The sequence below is a fragment of the Chiloscyllium plagiosum genome, unplaced genomic scaffold (genome assembly GCF_037043375.1).
Source record: "Chiloscyllium plagiosum isolate Xiang-an unplaced genomic scaffold, Cpla_swu_hap1 HiC_scaffold_51, whole genome shotgun sequence".
Classification (NCBI taxonomy): domain Eukaryota; kingdom Metazoa; phylum Chordata; class Chondrichthyes; order Orectolobiformes; family Hemiscylliidae; genus Chiloscyllium; species Chiloscyllium plagiosum.
In genome coordinates this window covers 13835114-13860805 of record NW_028270189.1, presented here as the reverse complement: position 1 = coordinate 13860805, position 25692 = coordinate 13835114, and the positions used below count along the sequence as shown (strand labels likewise).

Sequence of the window (25692 nt, the reverse complement as noted above, 5' to 3'; positions counted from 1 at the left end):
CAGAATGGGGTGGTGCCTCCCTGATGCTAGGGTCAAGGATGTCTCACAGAGGGAGCAGAATATTCTCAAAGGGGAGAATAGCCAGTGGGAGGACATTGTACATTGGTACCAATGGCATAGGAAGGGGAAAGCATGGGGTCCTGATGAGCAGGGAGATTTGCTAGTTCCACTCGGGAGGCATTAAACCAGTGAGGGAGTTGGGGTAAACCTAAAGAGATAGTGAGAAAAGAGGTATGTCCGAGGCTGGTACAGTTCAGATTAGACTGTCAAGGCAGGCAAGAGCAAGCCACAGAATAAAGTGGGACGGACCAGTTACACTGCATTTATTTCAGTGCAAGATGCCTGACAGGTCAGGCAGATGGGCTCAGGGAATGGTTTTGAACATGGCACTGGGATATTATAGCAATTACAGAGGCATCACTCAGGGATGGATAGGACTAGCAGCTTAATATTCCAGGGTGTAGATGCGATAGAAAGGGGGCAACTGTACAGGGGGAGTGGCGTCTTTGATTAGGGATAACATTACAGCTGGGCTTCGGGAGGATATTCCTGGAAGTACATCCAGGCAAGTTACTTGGGTGGTACTGAGAAATAAGAAAGGGATAACCGTCTTACTGGGATTGTATTATAGACTCTCTCCCAATAGTCAGCGGGGAATTGAGACACAATTTTACCAGGAGACCTCAGTTATCTGTAAGAATAATATGGATGCAATTTTAAGGGGTTTTAACTTTACCAACATAGCCTTGGAGTGCTGTAGTGTTAAGGGTTTGGATGGAAAGGTATTTGTTCAGTGTGTACGAGAACATTTCAGATTCAGTTTGTAGGATGTACCTACTAGAGAAGGAACAAAACCTGACCTGTTTTCTTTATTCATTCACAGGATGAGGCTGTCACTGGCTTGGCCAGCATTTATTGCTTTGTTTAACCGGAGGGCAGTTAAGAATCAACCACGTTGCTATAGGTCTGGAGTCACATGCAGACCAGAACAGGTAAGGATGGCATTTTCCTTCCCTACAGGTCATGAGTGAACCAGATGGGATTCCCAACAATTGACAATGGATTCATTGTCGTCACAAAATTAATTTTTCCAGATATTTATTGAATTCACGTTCCAAAATCTGCTGTGATAGGATTCAAACCCAGGTCCCCAGAACGTTATCTGGGTCTCTGGATTAATTGTCTAGCGATAATTTCACTCTGTCATCGCTGCCTCTTAGGAAATGAGGCAGGATGAGTGACCGAGGTATCAGTGGGGCAGCACATCAGCACCAAAGATCCCACAGTATTGTGGCTTAGTGGTTAGCGCTGCTTCCTCAGCACCAGAGACCTGGGTTTAATTCCAGCCTCTGGCGACTCTGTGTTGGAGTTGGCACGTTCTCCCCAGTGTCTGAGGGTTTCCTTCGGGTGTTCCAGTTTGCTCCCACAGTCCAAAGATGTGTAGGTTAGTTGGATGAACCACGTTAAATTTCCCATAGTGTCCAGATGCAGTAGATGAGGTTTTGGGATGTGCGGAGAAATCTCTGCCTGATGTGAAAAGATCCTTTTCGTGTCTTGGACAGAGGTCAGAGGGAGGTGTGGCCGCATGTTTTACATCTCCCGTGGCAGCAAGGGAGGGTCGAGGGTGTGGAGCATGGGTTGGTGGGAGGGGGTGGGCCTAACAAGAGGGTTGCCGAGGGAATGGAGAGGGAAATATGTCTGTGGTGGTGGGATCCGACTTTAGGTAGCAGAAATAACAGAGGTTAATGCACTGTATCTGGAGATTAGTGGAGTGGAAGGTGAAGACTTCAAGGTTATAATCTTATTGTGGTTGAAGTGGTGGGATAAAGGTGGAGGTGTGGGAAGTGGAGGGTATGCATTGGAGGGCATTGTTGATCAAGTGAGAGGGAAATTGTGGTCCTTGAAGTAGGAGGCCTTTCTGGGATGTCCTGGGGTGGAATTGCTCCTCCTGGGAGCAGATATCGCAGAGGCAGAGGAATTGGGAGTACAGGATCACGCTTTCATGCTTGAAGGAAATCAGGAGAGCAAAAAGAAGACATGAAATAGCTTCAGGCACTGGTTTAAGTAAAATCCAAAGAGATTAAACAAATATATCACAGACAAAAGATTAACTCGACCAGAGAATAGGCCCCCTTAAAGATCAACAAGGCTGTCTATGGAACCACAGGGAGTGGGAAAGATATGCAACTATTTCTTGCCATTTTTTACTGGAGAAGGATATGGAAGCTCAGGAGTTTGGAGAAATAAACAGAGATAACTTGAAAAGTGTCCATGTTACAGAGGAGGTGGTACTGGATGTCTTAAATCACATCAAGGTTGATAAAGCCCTGGAACCTGATCAGGTGTATCCCAGAACTTTCTGGAAATCTAGAAGTGATTGTTGGGCCTCTCCTGAGATATTTGTATCGTTGATAGCGACAGGTGAGGTGCCCTTATTTTAAAAAGGTGGTAAGGAGAGGCCATGGAACAAGAGAACAGTGAGCCTGAAGTCAGTGGCAGGCAAGTTGTTGGAAGGGATTCTGAGGGACAGGATATCCATCTATTTGGAAAGGTAAGGAATGATTAGGGAGTGTCGATGTGGCTTTGTACGTGCACAATTGTGTCTCACTAACTTGACTGAGTGTTTTGAAGTGACAAAGAAAATTGATGAAGCCAGGCGGTGAATGTTGTTTATGTGGACATTCAACAAGGTTCCACAAAGCAGACTGGTTAGCAGGGTTAGATAACATGGAATGCAGGGAGAGCAAGCCATTTGGATACAAAACTGGCTTGAAGGTAGGAGACAGAGGGTGGTGATGGACGGTTGCTTTGCGGACTGGAGGCCTGTGGTCAGCAGTGTGCTACAAGGATCGATATTGGGTCCTTAAATAATTGACTTGGATGTGAATGTGTAAGGTATGGTCAGTAGGTTTACAGAAGGCATAAAAATTGGAGGTGTAGTGGACAGTGAAGAAGGTTAGTTTAGAATGCAACAGGATCTTGATCAGATGGGCCAATGGCGCAAGGAATGGCAGATGGAGTTCAATTTAGACAAATGTGAGCTGTTGGATTTCGGAAAGGCAAATCAGGGCAGGACCTGTACACTTAATGGTAAAGTCCTGGGGAGTGTTGCTGAACAAAGAGACGTTGGAGTGCAGGTTCATAGTTCCTTGAAAGTAGAGTCACAGGTAGGCGGGGTAGTGAATGCAGTGTTTGGTACACTCCCCGTTATTGGTCAATGCATTGAATGCAGCTGTTGTAACGTCATATTGTGGTTGTACAGGACATTGATGAATGCTCTTCTGGGATTCTGTTTTCAGTTCCAATCTCCCTGTTTTCGGAATGATGTTGTGAAACTTCAAAGGTTTCAGGAAAGGTTTGCAAGGACTTTGCCAGGGTTGGACGGGTTGAGCTATTGGGAAATGCTGAATAGGCTGGGACTATTTTCCCTGGAGAGTTAGAGACTGAGAGGTGACCTTCTAAATGTTTATAAAATCATGATGGACCTGGATAAGGTGAGCAGTCAGGGACTTTTTCCCGGGTTCTGTGGGTTCAGAACTAGAGGACACAGGCTTAAGATGAGAGGGAAAAGATATAAAAGGGATCATTTTTCTCAATGAACAGAGTTATCAGAATCTGGAACATTCCACCTGAAAAGGTGCTAGGATTCGAGTCCATAAGGAGTTTACAGGTTAACATTATGAATTGGGTGATTGGGACTAAATCTTACAGTTCCTACAAAGAAATGAAGTGCAATTTGGATCAATCTATGCTCCCTCTCAGGCCAAAAAAGACCCTGAGCTCCTGGTTGCCTGCCACTTTAACACGCGAGCGTGTTCCCTGGCCAACATCTGTCTCGTGCTTAGGTGCAGTGATCCAGTGAAGCTTGTTGCAAGCTGGCAGAACACTCCAGAACATACCAAATGGACCATATTTCAAGGACTGTAATTTCCCCTCTCATGTGGTCAACCCCAATGCCCTCCAGTGTATCTCCTCCACTTCCGACACCACTGCCCTTGAGCTCCACCCCTCCAACCCTTAACTCTCACACATTGTTATCACATTGCCTGCCATTACACACTACCCACGATTAACCACTAATTGTCTCCGTTGACAGCTATTCCCCACCTACATCACTCCACGATTGGAGCTGCCAAGGACACAAACCTCTAGAATATCCTCCCTAACCCCCTCTGTCCTCCATTAAGATTGTTGGGCCTCTCCTGAGATATTTGTATCATTGATAGCGACAGGTGAGGTGCCATTATTTTTAAAAAGGTGGTAAGGAGAGGCCATGGAACAAGAGAACAGTGAGCCTGAAGTCAGTGGCAGGCAAGTTGTTGGAAGGGATTCTAAAGGACAGGATATACGTCTATTTGGAAATGATTAGGGAGAGTTAAAGTGGCTTTGTTTGTGCAAAATCGTGTCTCACTAACTTGAGTGTGTTTTTTTTCTTGAAGAAGTGACAAAGATGATTGATGGCAGCCTGTGAACGTTGTCTCCATGGGAATTGAACAAGGTTCCACAAAGCAGACTGGTTAGCAAGGTTAGATAACATGGAATGCTGGGAGAATGAGCTATTTAGATACAAAACTGGCTTGAAGGTAGGACACAGAGAGTGGTGATGTAGGGTTGTTTTGTGGACTGGAGGCCTGTGAGCAGCAGTGTGCTGCAGCAATGGATATTGGGGCCTTCAATAAATGACTTGGATGTGAATATAAGAGATATAGTCAGAAGGCACTAAAATTGGTGGTGTAGTGGGCAGTGTAGAAAGTTAGTTCAGAATACAACAGATCTTGTTCAGATGGGCCATTGGAACGAAAAATGGCAGACTGAGTTCAATTTAGATAAATGTGAGCTGTTGTATTTTGGAAAGGCAAATCAGGGCAGGACTTCTACACTTAATGGTAAAGTCCTTCGCAGTGTTGCTGAACAAAGAGACCATGGAGTTCAGATTCATTGTTCATTGAAAGTAGAGTCGCAGATAGGCAGACTAGTGAAGGTGGTGTTTGGTATGCTTATATTTATTGGTGGATGCATTGAATACAGAAGCTGGGACATCATATTGTGGCTGGACAGGACATTGATTAAGCCATTTCAGGAATTCTGTTTTACGTTCAAAATCCCCTGTTCTGGGAAGGATGTTCTGAATCTTGAAAGAGTTCAGACCAAGATTGACAAAGACTTTGCCAGGGTTGGAGGATTTGGGCTACAGGGAGAGGCTGGGGGTAATTTCCCTGGAGAGTCAAAGACAGAGGTGACTTTATGGAGATTTATAAATCATGAGGGGCATGGATACGGTGAACAGCCAGGGTCTTTTCTCCCCCCCCCCCCCCCCCCCACCAGGTGAGGTGGGTCCAAAACAAGAGCACATGGGCTTAAGTTGAGAGGGCAAAGATTTAAAAGGGATCTAAGGGGCAACGTTTTCAAGCTGAGTGTGGTGTGTGTGTGGAATGAGCTGCCAGATGAAGTAGTGGAGGCTGATACAATTACAACATTTGAAAGGCATCCATGAATGGGATGGGTTTTGAGGGATAGGGCCCAAGAGCTGGCAAATGGGACTCCAGTAGTTTAGGATTCCGAGTCGGCATGAACGAATTGGACCGAAGGTCTGTTTCTGTGCTGTCCATCTCTATGACACTAATAAATTAAGATGCGTTCCTCTTTTGTGGAGAGCGAGCAGAAGCACAGATAATTGTCCTTGGAGCTGAGACGGTTAAGCGGTGATTTGGACCAGGTGCAGATTTGTTTCCAAACAATTAATTTGCAGAGAGAGAGGAATTGTTAGCACGATCACAATTTTTCGTAACTACTTTCAGGTAACTGGCAAATAATGCAGAGTGAAAATGGGAACATTATTTCACTCAGTAAGTTCTGCGCACCTGGAATAGGCTGAACAGCAGCTGGACACAGATTCAGCAGGTGTTCTCAAACAGATTTATAATTTTACTTTTTAAGGAAAGACTTAGTGGGCTTTGGGCAAGTGAGAGGGGAGTTGGGACAGATTTGCAGCATCTCCAGAGGGAGAGAGTACAGCCCCAATGGGCTGAATAGCCCCCAGCCCCTGTGCTCTGTGATACTGCCCCATTCACTGTGAATGATGAAGCTCATCACAGGGCAGAGAGAGCGAGGATCCCACCACTTACCTCACAATGGGGCCCGGCTGATTGATCTCAAACAAGTACACTGTTTCGGAAAGCGTCGAAGGTCACCCTCTCAGGGGCATATCGCACTGACAAGCAAGGTACTGGGGTACAGAGACTGGCTCCAATGTAATGTGAGGTATATGAGGTTCCTGGTGATCGATGGTGATAGGAGATTCTCTGGTATAGGGCACAGACTGCCGTTTCTGCAGCTGACAGTGAGACATCAGAATGGGTGGTACCTCCCTGGTGCCAGGGACAAGGATGTCTCTGAGAGGGAGCAGAGTATTCTCAAAAGGGAGTATGATCAGTGGGAGCTCATTGTACATTAGTACCAATGACATCGGAAGAGGAAAGGATGAGGTCCTGACGAGAGAATATAGCAAATTATCCTGGAGGATTAAAAAGTAGGTCTTCGTGGGTAGTAATATCTGGATTACTCTTTGTGCCGCATGCTAGTGAGAGTAGGAACAGCAGGATAGAGCAGATGAATGTGTGGCTAAGGATCTGGTGCAGGGAGAAGGATTGCCATGTTTGGATCATTGGAATCTCTGCTGGGGTAGAATTGACGTGCATAAGAAGGATGGATTGTACTTGAATTGGAAGGTGTCTAATATCCAGGCAGGGAGATTTGCTAGTGCTACTCAGGAGGCATTAAACCAGTGAGGGAGTGGGGGGTAAACCTAAAGAGATAGTGAGAGAAGAGGTATGTCTGAGGCTGGTACAGTTGAGAAGTTAGACAGTCAAGGCAGGCAAGGGCAAGGCACAGAACGAGGAAGGACCGAGCAGTTTCACTGCATTTATTTCAGTGCAAGAGGCCCGACAGGGAAGGCAGATGAGCTGAGGATTTGGTTTTGAACATTGGACTGGGATATCATGAATATTACAGAAACGTGGCTCAGTGATGGATGGGTATAGATGCAATGGGAAGGATAGAAAGAGGGATGAGAGGAGGCAGAATGGCATTTTGGATTAGGGATACCTTTATGGTTGTGCTCAGGGAGGATATTATTGGGAGTATTTCCAGTGAAGTTATTTGGATGGACTGGGAAATAAGAAAGGGATGATCACCTTGTTGTGGTTGTCTGCTTGGGTTTCGTCTGGTTGCTCTGGTTTCCTCCCACAGTCCAAAGATGTGTAGGATGGGTGGGCTATCCAGGCTGAATTGCCCATAGTGTTCAGGGATGTGCTGGCCAGGTGGACTGCTCATTGGAATTGCAACGTTATAGGGGTAGGGTAGAAGGCTCTGTTGTTCAGTGTGGATGTGATGGGCTGAATGGCCCGCTTCCACGCTGTCTGGATTCTCTGATAATTCTACTAGCTTTAAAATAGTTACAGAAAATAATAGACCAGATCTAATAGATAGCCTTCTAAATTGGACAATTTCGATGGCACAAGGTAAGAACTTGCAAAATTTGTTTGCGGGAAGTTATTTCCAGGGAAAGGGATGGCTGGAAAGGGGGAACATAAGAACATAAGGAAGAGGAGCAGGAGTAAGCAATCTGGCCCCTCAAGCCTGCTCTGCCATTCAGTAAGACCACGGCTGATCTTTTCATGGCCTCAGCTCCACTTTCCTGCTCTTACTTGTAACCCTTAATTGCTTTCCTGTTCAGAAATCTACCTTTTGCCTTAAAGACATTCAAGATGAAAGCCTCAGCTGCTTTACTCAGCAGCAAATTCCACAGATTCACAACCCTTTAGCTGCAGACGTTCCTCCTGAACTCAGTCCTAAATCTCTCCACATACACCAACCCTCTCAACTCCAGGCCCAAACTAGTGACCCTCATCTGCACTCCCTCCAGTGCCAGTACATCCTTGCAGAAGTAAGGAGACCAAACCTGTACACAGTACTCCAGGTGTGGCCTCACCAGCACCCTATGCATTTTTTTAGAATAAGTGGCATCACGTTTGCAGCTTGCCAATCTGTCGGAACTGTCCCAGAGTCAATCAAATTTTAGTGAATAATCACATGAGCATTTGCTATTTTAACCCGCCATCTCTGGGATGCATTCTATCAGGGCCAGGAGACCCATCTACCTTTGGGCTCTTAGCTTTTTCAACAGTACCTCTTTACTGAGAATGATTGATTGTTTTGATGTCCACATCTGCCAATGCCTCCATAGGCCTGTGATAATGTGAGTACAGACACAGTATTTTCCTGTTAAGGCCAAGGCTGGTAGGTGTAGAGAATGCTGCATGACTAGAGAAATTGAGGCTCTGGTCAAGAAAATGAAGGAGGGATATGGCAGGTATTGAGAGCTGTGTTTGTGTGACTCCCTAGAGGAGGAAAACTCTCGGGAAACCAGGAGAGCAAAAAGAGGACGTGAGATAGCTTGGGAAATTGGTTTCAGGAGAATCCAAAGAGATTCGACAAATATACTATGGACAAAAGAGTAACCAGGCAGAGAATAGCAACCCTCAAAAATCAGTTAGGCTGTCTATGGAACCGCAGGCAGTGGGAGAGATTCTGTCAGTATTTCACATCAGTTTTTACTGAAAAATGATATGGAAGCTAGAGAGTTTGGAGAAATAAATAGTGATAACTTGGCAATTGTTCATATTACAGTGGAGGAGGTACTGGATGTCTTAAAAAGCAGAAAGGTGGATAAATCCCAGGAATCTGAGCAGGTGTATCCCAGAACTTTGTGGGAAGCCAGGGAAGTGATTGCTGGGCCCCTCGCTGAGATATTTGTATCATCGATTGCCACAGACAGGGTGCTGGAAGATGGGTGCCATTATTTGAGAAAGTTAAAAATCACACACCAGGTTATAGTCAAACAGGTTTAATTGGAAGTGTGCTTCCAATTAAACCGGTTGGACTATAACCTGGTGTTGTGTGATTTCTAACTTTGTACACCCCAGTCCAACACTGGCATCTCCAAATCATTATTTGAGAAAGATAGTAAGGAAAAGCCAGGGAACTATAGACCAGTGAGCCTGAAGTCAGTGGCAGGCAAGTTGTTGGAAGGGATTCTCAGGGACAGAATTTACATGTCATTGGAAAGGCAAGAAAAGATTAGGGATAGTCAGCATGGCTTTGTGCATGGAAGTCATTAACTTGGACTTGAGAAAGACACAAGGTTCCACATAACAGACTGGTTAGCAAGTTCAACACCATAGAATACAGGCGGAACTAGCTATTTGGATACAAAATTGACTGGAAGATCAAAGAGTCATAGATGTACAACACAGAAGCAGAGACCCTTCGGTCCAACCAGTACATGCTGACCAGATATCCCAACGCAATGTAGTCCCACCTGCTTGCACCCGGCTCATATCCTTCCTATTCTATACCCATCAAGATGCCTTATAAATGTTGCATTCGTCCAACCTCCACCACTTCCTCTGGCAGCTCATTCCATACACATACCACCCTCTGTGAAAACGTTGCCCTACAAGTCTCTTTAAAGTCTTTCCCCTCTCACCCTAAACCTATGCCCTCTAGTGCTGGGATCCACCACCCCAGGGAAGAGACTTTGTCTATTTATCCTATCCATGCCCCTCATGATTTTATATACCTCTATAAGCTCACCTCTCAGCTTCGGACGCTCCAGGGAAAATAGCCCCAGTCTATTCAAAATCTATTCAACCCCCAGCTGAGCTCAAATCCTCCAATCCTGGTAACTTTCTTGTAAATCTTTTCTGAACCCTTTCAAGTTTCACAACATCCTTCCAATAGGAAGGAGACCAGGTTTGTACGCAATATTCCAATAGTGACCTCACCAATGCCCTGTACAGCCACAACATGACCTCCCAACTCCTGTACTTAATGTTCTAACCATATGCCGCCTTCACTATCCTATCTACCTGCGGCTCCACTTTCAAGGAGCTATGAACCTGCACTCCAAGGTCTCTTTGTTCAGTAACACTCCTCAGGACCTTACCATTAAGTGTATAAGTCCTGCTAAGATTTGATTTCCCCAAATGCCACTCCTCAGCCCATTCACTCATCTGATCAAGATCCCGTTGTACTCTGAGGTAATTGTTTTCACTGTCCACTACACCTCCAACTTTGGTGTCATCTCACTAACTATGCCTGCTATGTTCACATCCAAGTCATTCATATAAATGACGAAAAGTAGTGGACCCAGCACCGACCCTTGTGGCACTCCACTGGTCACAGGCCTCCAGTCTGAAAATCAACCCTCCACCACCACCCTCTGTCTTCTGCCTTTGAGCGAGTTCTGGATCCCAATTGGCTAGTTCTCCCTGTATTCCATGAGCTCTAACCTTGCTGAGCAGTCAGTGTCTTGGTGAAGGGTGCTTTTAGGACTGGAAGCCTGTGGTGAGCAAAATGCTGTCAGGCTGGGTGCTGGGTCCACTGCTTTTTGTCATTTATATCAATGATTTCCATGTGAATATAGGAGCTATGGTTAGTAGGTTTACAATAGACACCAAAATTTGACGTGCAGTGGACAGTAAAGTTACCTCAGAGTACAATGAGACTCCGATCAAATGGGCTGAGGAGTGGCAGATGAAGTTTAATTTTGATGAATGTGAGGTTCTGCATTTTGGAAAAGCAAATCAGGGCCGGACTTCTACACTTAATGGGAAGGTCCTGGGCAGTGTTGCTGAACTAAGAGATCTTGGAGTGCAGGTTCATCGTTCCTTGAAAGTGGAATCATAGATAGGCAGGGTAGTGAAGAAGGTGTTTAGTATTCTTGCCTTTATCGGTCAGTGCATTGAGTACAGGAGTTGTGACGTCATTTTGCGGCTGTACAGGACATAGAATTCCAGAAGTGACTGAATCAGCTTTCAGTCCTGGTCTCCCCACTATCGGAACGATATTGTGAAACTTAAAAGGATTCAGAAAATATGTTTCCAGGGTTGAGGGATTGAGCTATAGGGAGAGGCTGAATAGGCTGAGGCTGTTTTCACTGGAGAATCGGATGCTGAGGGGTGACCATAGAGGTTGATAAAATCGTGAGGGGCATGGATAGGGTAAACAGCCAGGGTCTTATTCCTGTTTAGGTGAGTCCAAAACTAGAAAGCACAGGCGTGAGGGAAAAGATTGAAAAGGGATATTAGGGGCAAAGTTTCAAGCTGAACGTGATACGTGTATGGAATAAGCTGCCAGAGAAAGTGTGGAGGTTGGTATAGTTACAACATTTAAAACACATCTCATTGGATATGTGATTGGGAAAGGTTTAGAAGGTTATGGGCCAAGTGCTGGCATATGGGACGAGATTAATTTAGGATATCTGGTTGGCCTGGACAAGTTGGACTGAAGGGTCTGTTTCTGTGCTGTACATCTCTATGGCACTAATAAATTAAAATTAAGATAGGTTTCTCTTTTATGGAGAGTTAGCAGAAGGTCAGACAATTCTCCTTGGAGCTGAGAAGGTGAAGCAGTGATTTCGACCAGGAGTTGATTTGTTTCCAGGGCATTTCATTTACAGAGAGACAGAGTGAGAAATTTTTAACGTCACAATTTTTAGTAACTACTTTCAGGTAACTGGCAAATAATGCAGATTAAAAATGTGAAGATTATTTTACTCACTAAATTCTGAGCATCTGGAACAGTTTGAAAGACAGCTGGATGCAGATTCAGTAGCTATTGTCAAAACAAATTTGAAATTTAACTTTTTTAAGGAAGGATTTGGAGGGCTATGTCCAAATGGAAGTTGAGTTGGGACTGACTGGCACTATCTCCAGAGGGAGAGAGTACAGCCCCAATGGGCGGAATAGCCTCCAGCCCCTGTGCTCTGTGATCCTGCCCAATTCACTGTGAATGATGAAGCTCATCCCAGGGCAGAGCCGTAGAGATGTACAGCATGAAAATAAACCCTTTGGTTAAACCAGTCCATGCCAACCAGATATCCCAACCTAATCTAGACCCATTTGCCAACACTTGGCACATATCACTCTATACCTTTCCTATTCATATACCCATCCAGATGCCAAATTTGTATAATTGTAGCAACATCCTCCACTTCCCGACAGAAGATTCCATACACGCACCAACCTCAGTGGGAAAAACAATTGCCCCTCTGATCCATTTTAAATTCTTCCCCTCTCATGTTAAACCTATGCCCTCTCATTCTGGACTCCCCCACCCCAGGGAAACGACCTTGTCTATTTATCCTATCCATGCCCCTCCTGATTTTATAAACCTCTGTGAGGTCACCCCTCAGCCTCTGATGCACCTGGGAGGATCCCACCACTCAGGTCACAATGGGGCCTGGCTGATTGACACAGCTTCAGACCAATAGGAGAGTTGGCGTGATCCTCCAGCCAATGGGAGTGAATGAGGGGTGGGTCCAGCAGGCCAACACATGACCATCAGCTTTGCAGGCGCAGTGTCACTGTGAGGGGGGACTGAATGTGAAGGAGTGGGAGAGACAGCAGAGACAGGGAGAGAGATGGAGTTAGTGTGGACTGGGAGGGTTGATAAACACTGTTTCAGTCTGCTGGACCTGAATTAGATACTCCGGGGAAATTAGAACCAAAAGAACTGCGGAGGCTGTAAATCACACACAACAACTGAAAGTACTGGAAAAGCTCAGCAGATCTGGCAGCATCTGTGAAGAGAAATCGGTTCGCATTTTGGATTCGGTGACCCATCCTCAGGAGCTGGTGCTACTCGGAAAAAAATGTTGGTTTTTATGCAGAAGGTAGTGGTTAAGGAGTAAATGATAGGGGGGGATAGAGTCCAAAGAGAGAGATAGGAGCAGTTGGACAAAGGAGTGGATAACGATTTGGCTGGGGGGGGGGGGTGAATAGCTGTTTATGGGGACTGTTAGTGGCTAACCATAGGTAGTGTGTAATGGCAGGCTATGTAATAACAAGGCCTGGTATGTGAGGTAGGGGGCAAAGACACTAGGACGTGGGAGAGTTCAGACCTAAAATTATTGAATTTGATGTTGAAGCCAGAGGATTGCAGAGTCCCCGACTGGGAGGTGAGGTGTTGTTCTTCCAGCTTGCGTTAAAGTGTGGCCTTTTTGCAGCCACAATGTAACTCATCAGTCACCATTTCCACCACTGCCACTCAGATGCTACCAGGTTCCTGTCTCCTCCACTAACAGCTTTCCACCGTCCCACCAGATCGTTATTCACTCCTTTGTCTTTACAAATGTTCCTGTCTCTCTTTGCACTCTGTCCCCACCTATTATTTACTCTTTACCCCTATCTCCTGTAGTCCAAAGATGTGCAGGTTCAGTGAATTGGCCCAGCTAAATTTCCCGTAGTGTTCGTGGATGTGCATTAGTCCGGGGAAATGGAGAGTAATAGGGAGGGGAATGGATCTGGGTGAAATGAACTTCGGAGGGTGGATGTGTAATTGTTGGGCCGAAGAGCCTGTTTCCACGCTATAGGGATTCTACTTTTCCCAGCTGTTTTCGGTTCTGATGAAGGGTCACAGAACCCGTGATGACCCTTGGTGTTTGCAGGAGGTGGAAAGGGGAGAGTGGCAGCAGAAACCGGATGAGATGTATCAGTGTAGACTGGGAGGGTTTAGTCATACTCTGTGCAGGTTGTTAATCTGAATTAGAAAATCTTGGTCCCACATTTGCAGCAAAGAGGAAAACAGCTGTGGGCCTCAGGCAGTGAGAGGTCCTGGGTTATGGCCGCCATCTTTATTTGGGGTAAGGTACAGCAAGGCGCAGGCACATGTCCTCTTTTTTTGGGGGGGTGGGGTGATTTCAAGAGGAGTGTTTACACATCAAACACATACCAAGAGAAGTGTTCGCCTTCACTATTCATCTTGCACTGACTGTGAGCTTTGTTTTGCGAATTCATTTTATAGGATATTAATTGAGAATAATTGAGACTGGGATCTCAAAAACAAGTTTCTACAGTCCACGGAATAATCACGATCTGAATATCATTGGCATTTAACTGTGGAACGAGAAAGGTTTGTTCAGTCTGAGAAAATATCACCAATAGTTTTGTCAAGCAAAAAGCAGAAAGATGTTCAAGTTCATGGTCAGATCACCCTTTGGGTATGTGTTCAATTCTTGGCCCTGCAGCTGTGGAAGGAGGTATTGGGCTGAGAGAGAGCACAGATTTATCCAAATGCCAGATTTAGTCCCAGTCACCCACTTCATGATGTTAACCTGTAAACCCTCTACTTCCAATTTCCTGCAAGCTTCTCATTGAATTTCCTTGTGGACTCAAATTCCAGCACCATTTCAGGTGGAACATTCCAGATTCTGACAACTGTCTGTTCATCCAGAAACTGCTGAAGTCCATGTTGACTCTAGGGTTGCAAAGGGCTGAACTGAAAGATGAGATGCTGTTCCTGAGCTCCCATTGAGATGCATTAGAACAGTACAGGAGGCCGAGGGCAGTGTAGGTGTGAGCAGACATTGAAAATGACAAGGCTGCACTGAGAGTGCTGCTTGGCTCAATGAGAGTGTTTTGGAGTTGGGTGTAAACAGAGTGAGGTGAGACTGGGAGAAGGTGAAGCTGAAACTCAAGTTTAGTTCAGGCCATTCAGTAATTCACGTGGTCCCAATGGGAACAGCCAATTTCTCAGTGATACCTGCGGAGTATTTAAGTTTTTAAAGTATGGCATATCTGCTGAAGTAAAGTTTTTTTTTATTATAATGTACATGTTTGAAGTGAAGGAAGGTTGCGCACTCATTTAAATTTTCTTAATGGGAGTAACGAGATAAATGTAGAGAGATGTTGTGATATGGCACCTCAGACCCGTGTTGTGGTCCTCTTGTACAGTGTGGGAAATAAGGGACGCTTCCAGTGTGCCTGACGGCTATGTGTGCTGCAAGTGTGTTCATCTGCAGTTACTGGGAAACTGCTTTTCAGACCTGGAGCTGTGAGTGGACTCACTGTGGAGCGTCTGAGAATGTTATGGACAGCATGTTTAGTGAGTTAGTCACACTGCAGGTGAGGGCTACACAGGCAGAAAGGGAATGGGTGACCATCAGATCAAGGAAAAGGCTCAGGAATGGGGTGCAGGAGTCCCCAGTGGTCATCCCCTTCTCATACAGATACTGTATCCCGCTTGGGATTCTGTAAGGGCGGGAATGGGTGGGGTGGCTTCTCGGGAAATCAGCACCAGCTAGGGTCATGCCACCACAGAGAGCTCCGCTGCAAAGAGCGGGAGGAAAGAGAGGAAACACTGCTCTCGTGACAGGGGATTCAATGCTCAGGGTTAGGGCGGGCACTGCTGTGACCATAGACATGAATCCAGGATGGTATGTTACCTCCATAAAGCTAGGATCCGCAATATCATGGAGCGGCTGCAGGACTTTCTGGAGCTGGAAGTTAAACAGCCCATGGTGGTGGAACACACAGATACCAACGACATTGCTAAACAGAGGGATGAGGGCCTGAAAGCTAGATATAGGGAGAGCAGAGATGCATTAAAATGTAGATCCTGAAATGTAATAAGGTCAGACTTACTCCCAGTGCCATGTGCTAGTGAGAGCAGGAATAAGAGGGTAGATCAGCTGGATGTGTGGCTGGGGAAATGGTGTACCAGAGAAAGGTTCAGATTCTTCAGGCACTGGGACTGTTTCTGGGTGGGTCCTATACCAGCCTGACCGGTTACCCCTGGGCAGAGCTGAGACAAATCTGATGGGGGCTTTTGCAGTTCCATTGGTGAGGTTTTAACTAGTCTTGGCAGGGGGTTGGGAACTAAAGTGTCGGCTTAGATGGGTCAGATTCAGGTCAGGGAATGGGAGGTAGAATATTAGTGATGTAGTCAGCAGCTCAGAAAGCCAAAGAAAAGGAGGATTAAACAAGGATTGAGTCCCTCTTCAGCCATCAGTCCTGCCATCTCAGAAATGTGAGTCAACAAAATATGGAGCTGTATACATGTCTATGTGCTTCAGCAAAATGGTGAAAATCTGCAATAAGAACATAAATTGCTGGACATCCTCAGCAAGTCTGTCAGCATCTGAAATGGTGACAGATGCAGGAAACATTGCAGCCTGGAAGAAGTGTTTAGATGATCACACCAAGATGTTACATGGAGTGCCAGAACGTGGGACTAGAATAAATAGGCGTTTGATGACCAGCATGGATACGATGGGGCAGGAAAATTGATGTTTCGGGTCAGGACTATTCATTCGGACTGACAAACTGTCCTGACCCAAAACATCAACTTTCCTGCCCCTCTGATGCTGCCTGACCTGCTGCACTTCCCCAGATCAACATTGTATAAACTCTGACTTCCAGCATCTGCAGCCCTTAATTATCTACACATCCCAGGACCCAGGCTGGTGCCCCTCCTTTACTCTCTCTCAGTAACCAGGAGAGTCTTCCTTGGGAAAGGGGAACAAAGGTACACGCAGTACTCCAGGTGTGGTCTCGCCAAGGCCCTTCCAGAAAGGGATCCCTGCTCCGGTACTCGAATCCTCTCACTAGGAAGGTCACACATCATTTACATTCTCCACTGCTTCCCACTCCTGCCTGCTTCTGAAAAGAGGGAATCTCAGAGAAACACGGAATAAAATGGGGTCAGAGTCTCTGGTATAAAACTGTTGAACACAATGCCCCCATCTTCTCCATATTGGTCATCAAGCGCACGTGCCTGGTGTAATCATCTGAACACTTCTTCCAGGCTGCAATGTTTCCTGCATCTGTCACCATTTCAGATGCTGCCAGACCTGCTGAGTAGCTCCAGCACTTTGTTTTCTCTGTTGTAGAGTACTGAAAGGGGGAATTTGTAGTTGAGAAATTCAAATTGAATTTCATGTTCAATTTTGATAGTTACTTGATCCGTGCCGATCTGGATATCATTGGCCTTTTCATCTGGAACGAAAGATGTGCATTCTGCCTGTGGACGAATATCTCAAATGTCAGCGTGACTGGAAAAAGTACTGAGACAGCGAAGTCCATGTTAGCTTGGGGACTGTGGAGAGAGATTTCATTTGGTTTTTGAAAGTCTAAAACATCATGGCACATTTCCCAGGAACAGTTAAGCCCCAGATTGGTTTTGTATGAGGACAATTTACCATGAAACCAGAAAGACAAAAGGATTCTTGCATCATGGAAAAAGCTGTGAAAATGGAATTGTTGTAACGGAGTGAATTATCGATCATGGATTGTAATCCATTGGTGTTGTCACGTCGGTTCCAGCGCCGTGGGGAAACACTGGAAATGTGATGAGTGCAGTGTAGGTTTCAGTTATGAAACTGGAAAGGTGCAGAAGAAATTTACAAGGATGATGCCAGATCTCAGGGGTCTGAGTTACAGGGAGAGGTTAGACAAGCGAGGACTTTTTTGTTTATAGCAGAGGAAACCGAGGGGGAATATATTAAAGAAGTGTATAAGATCATGAGAGGCATGGGTAAGGTGAATGCACTCAGCCTTTTTCCCAGGGAATAAGGACTGGAGGGTATCAGTTTAAGGTTAGAGGAGAAAGACTAAAAGGGAACCCTGAGAGGCAACTGTTCTACACAGAGGGTGGTATGTATATGGAATGAACTGCCAGTGGAAGTGGTTGAGGCGGGTCTGTTAACAACATCTAAAGGGCATTTGGACAAATACATGGATAGGAACGTTTCAGAAGCAGATGAGCCAAGTGCATGGAAATAGGGTTAGCGTGGATGGACATTCTGATTGGCATGGGCCAGTTTGGGCCAAAGTGCCTGTCTCTGCTGTAGGATTCTATGACTTAAGTGCATTTGCTATTTCTCCCCCTAACTCTGTTGGTATCTTGGGATGTATTCCATCAGAGCAAAGAGACTTGTCTACCTTTAGCTCCATTAGGTTGCCCAGCTCTAACTCTTTCATGATAACGGTTATTTATAGGTCCTCACCTTCCTCAGTCTCCTTATCAATTCCTGGCATGTTCTTCATATCCTCCACTGTGAATTCTGACTGCTGTGTCCTCATATTCCTGAACCCTGCTGAGTAGGAATAAATAGGCACAGAACTCTGAGAGGTCTTCTTTGAGTCTTTATTGATGAGACATGGTAGTTACCTGGATATTTTACGTGCAAAATGCCTCCAGGCAGCATCAGGTAACTCCCCGCCTGTCCGGTGTACGGCTCCCATTCTTCTACCTTTGTGGTTTGTGACTTTGAATAGAGACTATCTCTCAGGATTATCTCAATGGCAACAGCAGTTAAAAAGTCTAGTTCTGTTCAGCACTTTGTGGTTAAACCACGCACCCCTTCCCCCACGCCCCTTTGGCTCCCTCAAGTGCCTGACAGGCGCTTCAGTTTCAGTGGGGCTGTCTATCAGGATTCTGATGTGGAGGAGCCGGGGTTGAGGTGGGATCAACAAAGTTAAAAACCACACATCACCAGGTTATAGTCCAACAGGTTTATTTGGACATACAAGTTTTTGGGGTGTGCTGTGAGTTTTAACGTGATCAGGATTATCTCTATGGTAACAGTTAAGTGCTTCAACAATTACAGAGGCCATATGTTCTCCAAACAATAGGTTCCCCTCCAATAGTGTAAACTGCTATTCTGTCCCTGCAGATAGCTACTCATTACATTTTATCCCGAATCCCATCAAGCTTTCTGTTGATCTTTGAAGTTTTTCTAATCTCCTGGTTTCTCCTTGGTTTTTACCAATTTGTATGCTTTCTATTTCAATTTGACAGACTCCATTATTTCCTTACCCACCCATGGCAGATTACTCCTTTTCCTACAGTCCTTCCTTTTCACTGATATATGTTTTTGCTGAGCAGTTTGAAAAATTCTTTGATATTCCTCCACTGTCTGTCAACTGTCCCACCCTAAAGTCTTTGCTTCCAGTCTATATTAGCCAACTCCTGCCTCATCCTATTGTCGTCTCCTTTGTTAAAGCACAGGATCTTGGGATTGGATTTAATCTTCCCGTTTTCCATCTGTGTTCTAAATTCAACCAGACTTCTCAAGTCTTTTATCAGATTACGTGGGGAGGCGGTGTTTTGGGTTTCATTGTCAGAGACCTTGGCTTTGTAGTAAAGTACAGGATAGATATTCCCAACAGAGTATTCTGGACGGTGTGAATGTCCTACACAGTCGAAAACCATAAATCACTGTGTCCCCTCAGTGTAAAATTGCAAAATCATTATCTCCTACTCGCTTCCTCACTATCTAAGTTTGGAATGCTAATCCATCTGAGTATCCTGCATTTTCTGAAGGTGGTGATTTTTGGATTCAGCTTTCCAATTATTACCGTAAGAAGATAAGCACTGAGCACAGGAGAGTCAATGCAGCCCTTCGAACCATCTCCACCATTTAATACGCTGATGATTGAGCTCACCTTGCTCTCAGCTGGATTTTCCCGCCTGCTCTCTCTCACCCTTCAACTCATTGCAAATTAAACATCTGTATCTTTTCATTAAGGTTGCTCATTGCCCTGGCATCCACTGCATTTTGAATAGGGAATTCCACAAATTCAGAACACATTGAGATAGGTACATTCTTCCTCATGAGAATAGAATAGAGTCCCTATAGTGCAGAAACAGGGTATTCATCGATCGAGTCCACGCCAACCCTATGGTGAGCATCCCATTCGGACCCATCCATTCCCTGTAACCCTGCATTTCCTGTTGTTAATTGTCTAACTGGCACATCGTGGACCCTGTAGGCAATTTAGCATGGCCAATCCATCAAATTTGTGCATCTTTGGACTGTGGAAAGAAACCGGAACACCCAGCGGGAACCCACGCAGACATAGGGAGAATGTGTAAACTCCACACAGTCGCCTCAGGCTGGAATCAAACCCGGGTCTCTGACGCTGTGAGGCAGCAGTGCTAGCCACTGAGCCACCTCTCTTAAAATTTGCTGCCCCTTATTAACCTCCCCACCCCACAATTGGCTGAATGTATATTCCTTACATCAGAAATCGAGTTTTCTAAGCGGATGTCTCAGTAAAACGCAGTGACAACCCACATGTCCTGTGTGTCTGAATGGGGATCGGATACACAACACCCTCCACCCCACACTTTTCATTCACTTTCCAGAAACAGGTCTCCAGAGGCTTCATGGGGACTATAACTCCCACAATCCCTGAGGCAGGGATCACATGTGTGCAGGGAAACCTGGGACTGTACATGTACAGAATGTGAATGGGTTTTGGAGCATGTGTTTTGGGTAACCAGCAGAAAGCATTCACACTGTGATTGGGTGGAGAAGGGGCACATCTGCTTATAGTATTGATCAGTTGGGGGGGGGGGGGTCAAAGTGCCATCACACTCACGTGGAACCAAGTTCCATTCCCAACTTGTTGCAATGCTGGGAATCGACCTCTGAGAAACAAACAAGGATCTGACCCATTCTCCCAGCCTGAAGGTTCCTCTTCTGTCCAGGATCTGCCATCTCCCTGTCTGTTTCCTTTTGTTTCATTCTGCTGTTACATTATTCACTTGCAGCAACTGAAGGGAAAGGACGTGAACCCAGAAAGGGTGCAGAGTCTAACCAGGGACGGAAAGTGGTAGCATGGATCTGTTTATCAGTTACTCCATGAGAATGGGGGGGGTGTACATTAGGGGACAGCAGAGTCAGAATGGTGGGAGAGAGTAAGTGGGCTGGACGGTTGCAGCTTTGGGGAAACAAAGGGGAAAAATATTCCAGAGAAATTAGAATTATCTGTTCTGAATTTCTAATCTGGACATATTCCTTTATACAGGGTGTGAGATGGTGAAGATTTGCAGACTGGTGATTAAGTTTAACAATATTTGAAGAGCCAAAGATAGAGAATCACTGGGCCAAAATCCTGCAACACTCTCCCTCCCAGCATTGTCGGTCTATCTGCACCAAATGGACTGCGAGTGGTTCAAGACAGCAGCTCACTACCGTGTTCTCAAGGGTAACTAGAGATGAGGAATAAATGCTGGCTGAGTCAGTGATGCCCATATCCTGGAAATGGTATCTATCTCTAGTTGCTGAACCCCGGTTGATGTTACTGCAGGATGATGAGGGATGCTGAGTACATCCTCCAGTAGGCAGCACCATCACATTACCCCTGCCTACACCTACACAGTAACACAGCAACATCAACATCACTGGAACAAAAGGCAGTGAAGCCAAAGGAGGACTTCGATATAGTTCTTCGAGGTAAAGTCATGAAAGGGGATTGGAACACAGCAGGGACAGGAGACTGAGCTGGATGGTCAGCTGTTTCCCATTGAATGGTGGAGCAGGATTGAAAGGCTGAATGGCCTCCTCCTGCTGCTATCTCCCAGGTATGTATATAGTCATGGAGCCCGGGTCGGAAGGAGTAGGCAGGGCAGGATTCTCCAGGAGATTGCACTTGCACAACAGTTTTCAGTGAGGGATGGTTTGATGGATTTTATGTAACATTTATCTTTAACACAAGGTTTGTACATTTTGGCTTTAAAATGTTGTAAAAGTTTTTTGCACAGCAAATAAAATTAAAGAAAATTAATTGAACTGTCTGAATATAACAGTTTTAAAGCTTTCAACCTCCTGTAAAACAAAATCCTGTCTATTCCCGGACACCATCACTTTCCAGTTACTCAAACCTCAGGGAAATATTGCCTCCCTGTCTGAGGTTTGATTTAACAGCTTTTCAGTTCTCGTTCAATGAGCTGTGAAGCGTTCTTTTTCCCCATTTCTCCGACCCAGAAATGTTATCACAGCAACCTTTCCACCATCAAAATCATCATTACGCCATTTTGCTTTTGGCTAACATATAATCACCAGCAGTGCAAAAGTGAGGACTGCAGATGCTGGAAACCAGAGCCTAGATCAGAGTGGTGCTGGAAAAGGGCTTTTGCCAAGACATTGATTTTCTGGCTCCTCGGATCATGCCTGACCTGCTTTGGTTTTCCAGCACCACTCTAATCTAGACATATAATCACCAGCAGTAAACCATTTGTGTTACCAATTGAATATTTATAAACAAAGCCCATTACTGGCCAAGCAAACCATTACAAGTGACAGAATGAGAAGGGACAAAATCGAGGTAGAGTTGTGGGGAGGGGGGCAATGGTGGAGATAAAGCACTGTATCCCCTGAGATGCCCACCTCTATCTGAAGGCATCGAGAGCACTGATGCATACCACATGTTCCTTCTCCAAGGACACCCTGCTGTGTAGCCTTTATCCTCAATCATAGAATAGAATCACGACAGTGTGGAAGGAGAGCATTGGCCCATCAAACCCCACCGACCAACTGAAGAACATCACGCCGAGAGCACTCTTACTGTAACACTGCATTTCCCATGGCTGATCTACCTGGTCTGCACAATCCTGGATCCTGTGGTCAATTTAGGACTGATCCACCTGACCTGCACATCTTTGGACTGCGGGAGGAAACCAGAGCAGCTGGAGGGGACCCACACTATCATGGGGAGAATGTGGGAACTCCACACAGGCTGTTGGCCAAGGCTGGACTCCAAGGCTGTGAAGCAGCCGTGCTGCAATCACAATTTAAATCAAAACAGATGATCCCTGCTCCTTGACACATTGCTGTTTGTGGACACTTACTGCCCAGAGAGGCATCCTGAGGTTCAGAAAGTGGCAATGTAAGTTCAGTCAACTCCAGCCCAGTTAATGTGGTTAACAACAACAACATCAATACTCCAACAGTGTCATCATGTACAAGGTCCACTCCTGACTCTGATGGATAGTAACATCAGAATGAGAATCCTGCAGTCCACACGGTGTAGGTGTATGACCACTTCCCTGTGAGCACTCACTGGTCTCTCAATCATGTTGAAGATGCAGCAAATCCCTTGTCACACAGAGGGGTGAACAGCTCCTACCCAGAGTAAACCCGCTGGAGTCTCTGGGGCAGGAATAATCACCGAATCCCTTCTCTCACACTAAGCATCTGAACGGTCTCTCCTCAGTGTGGGCTCCTTGGAGTCTCAGCAGGAGCGATGAATCACTGAATCCCTTCTCCCACACTGAGCATCTGAATGAGCTCTCCCGCGGTTTGGGCTCACTGGGTTCTCAGTGGGGCAGGATGAATTACTGAATCCCCTCTCACACACTGACCATCTGAATGGCCTCTCCCCTGTGTGGGCTCACTGGAGACTCCGCAGGTGCTGCATTTGAGTGAATCTCCCCCCACACAGGGAACAAGTGAATGACATTTCCCCAGAGTGAGCTCACTGGTGTTTAAGCAGGTCAGAGGACTGAGTGAATGCTTTCCCACACACTGAGCAGGTGAATGGCCTCTCTCCAGTGGGAATGCACTAATGTCTCCGCTGGTGAGAGATGTGAATGAATCCTTTCTCACACATGGAGCAGGTGAAGGGTCGAAATCCACTGTGCCATCTCTGGTGCCTCAGCAGATTGTAAGATGGAGTAAATCCCTTCCCATACGTGGGGCAGGTGAACGGCCTCTCCGCAGTGTGACTTTGTCGGTGTGTGTCCCACTGGGAGGGGTAAGTGAATTCCTAATTCTGATTGAGTACATCCTCCTATTTTGTCAGTTGTTATTGACAATCTCATTCCCCCGCACCAGAACCTGTTCCAGTGTGACAGAAACAGCAGAATGGACAGCTGCAGCTGGTCACTGGACACGAACAGTTCACTCTCCACCGATGCTGCCAGAACTACTGAATTTTTCCAGCAATTTCTGATTTTGTTTCTGATTTCCCAGCATTTGCAGATGTTTAGTTTTACAATACTCATCTTGTGTGTTGCAGAGGAGTTTATTGATGAAATTAGAGGGTTTTGAAAGTTGTACGTTAGGTCACACATCAGCTATGATCATCATTAATGGCAGAGTAGGGTTGAGGGGCTGATGGCCTCCTCCTGTTCCAATGCAAGTTATCCATCGGCAGCTTGTGGTAACATTTCCCCTCACTGTTCACTTCACCTCCATGTCGAACACACTGTTACTGACTGAACAAACCTCCTGTGTTTGAACTCAACCTGCCCATGTTCAGTGGCTCCCTGCCTTGCCACCTGGGTTTAACTCATCATGGAATGCTGTCTTGTATTACTGCAGGAATTCCCACAAGGACTAATCCTGGAGTCTGTATCTCCTGGGATCCACAATCACCGTTTATTTTCTTCTTTCTATTTCATTCTGGCTATTGAACTCTCGGTTTCAATCCATTCTCCTGTCATGCTCTTCAACATGTCCATGTAGGTGGGCTAGAGGCAGCTGGGATTTAATGAAGGGAAGTCGGGGTTAGGCGGAAGCACGAGGAGTGGTGACAGCAAAAACAGTTCTCATTGTAACGGCAGAGTTTCCACATGACCCAGTGAGTGGTGAGGCACCTGAGTTTGGAGGGGGAGACATTCAATCAGGGATTTAGTAAGACACTCAGACATTGACCTGTCCATCTGATTGTTAACTCAGACAGATAGAAAGAAAGATGCACATTTAGATAGCACCTTTGATGATCTGGGGCAATGAAACATGCTTCCAACCCAATGATTTCAACCACAAATCTCTGAAAACACAGACACAAAGCTTTCTACTTGTACCAGGCTGTCTCTGAGCCTCCTCTTGAGAAAAGCGTTTTCAGCTGTTCAGCCTTTCCTGGTAATTATAACCGCTATGTTCCTGTAAGATTTGTGACTGAACCTTTATTTTCCTGTTCCTTGTGAGTGATGAAAGTAGCAGAAACATGTCCTGACCTGTGAGGGGTTTCGGTTGGAGTATTTATATTTACACACCCATTCCCACCTTCACATACAGTGTGAAATTGATGTAAAACTGAAGGGAAGGAGTGAGCGAGCACCCACAGAATCATATGTATCTGAGTTAAATGAACCTGGCATGAGGAAAATGTGACAACAATCACAACTAGTTAGAATCACAGAATCCAGTGGGTGCAGAAAGAGTCTATTTGGCTCATCGAGTCCACAATGAGCTGCTCACCCACCATATCCCCATAAACCCACATTACCCATGGCTAGCCCAACCCACCTGTATTGCACACTGCGGCCATGTTAGCATGGCCAATCCAGTAACGTTACACATCTGTGAGAGGGTCACAAATTACATCCAAATGCTGGGAATTGTGGATGAAGGCTCACAAAAACTTGACTCTGACACAAATGCTTTGCTTTTCAAAATAAAGTTTGGGGGAAACTGCAACCGGAAAGATTTCTGATTATCTCAGGAGGAAGAGAATTCAAAACTCGCGCCATTGACCCAGGGGGCGCAGTGATAGTTACAGAGGTCTGGGAACCATCAGAAATGTCACAAGTTGTGAGCAAGGTGGGAGTGAGACAAGGACAAAAAGGCAGTCTGTCACACGGGGGAATGCAGGAGAGATTAAACAGCAGAAATGGTCGTCCCGCAAGGCCAAGGGAATGGAGTGAGGGCTGGGAAAGAAACAAGGAAACAAGGTGTGCAGCTGTCAAAGAAATACATTTATAAAACAGATTATAAAAGCATATTTGGCAGAGTTCACAGTCTGAAATTGTTGCTTTCAATGGTGAGTACAAAAAGCTGTAAAGCCTAGGGAGTTCTATTACAGTCAACACATATGGGATGGGCCAAGTGGCCTCGATCTGTGCTTTAACTTCCTGATAATTTTTTTCTGACATTTGTAGTTCAAGTCTGATGACGCTAATAACTTTTCAAATTGTACTGGAGTTTAATATTCTGGAGAAATGTTAAATAAATCACACTGATCACATTCTGCCAATCTTAGTCCATAACCCTGCATGTCCCAGCATTTCAGTTACATCCATGTCCTGCCGGTGGGACAGGACATACAGGGATGGTGA

The 25692-nt window shown here is 45.7% G+C and overlaps 1 long non-coding RNA gene across 4 annotated transcripts in view; it reads left to right on the top strand.

Annotated features, from left to right (window-relative positions):
• LOC148135009 (uncharacterized) overlaps positions 1-21416 on the top strand; it is a 48590-nt gene extending 27174 nt beyond the window's left edge. For all 4 annotated transcript variants that reach the window (XR_015755494.1, XR_015755492.1, XR_015755493.1 and 1 more), the window contains 2 exons: positions 884-992; positions 20658-21416. This is a non-coding gene — a long non-coding RNA (uncharacterized LOC148135009). The remainder of the gene's footprint in view (positions 1-883; positions 993-20657) is intronic.
• Positions 21417-25692: the final 4276 nt, after the last annotated feature.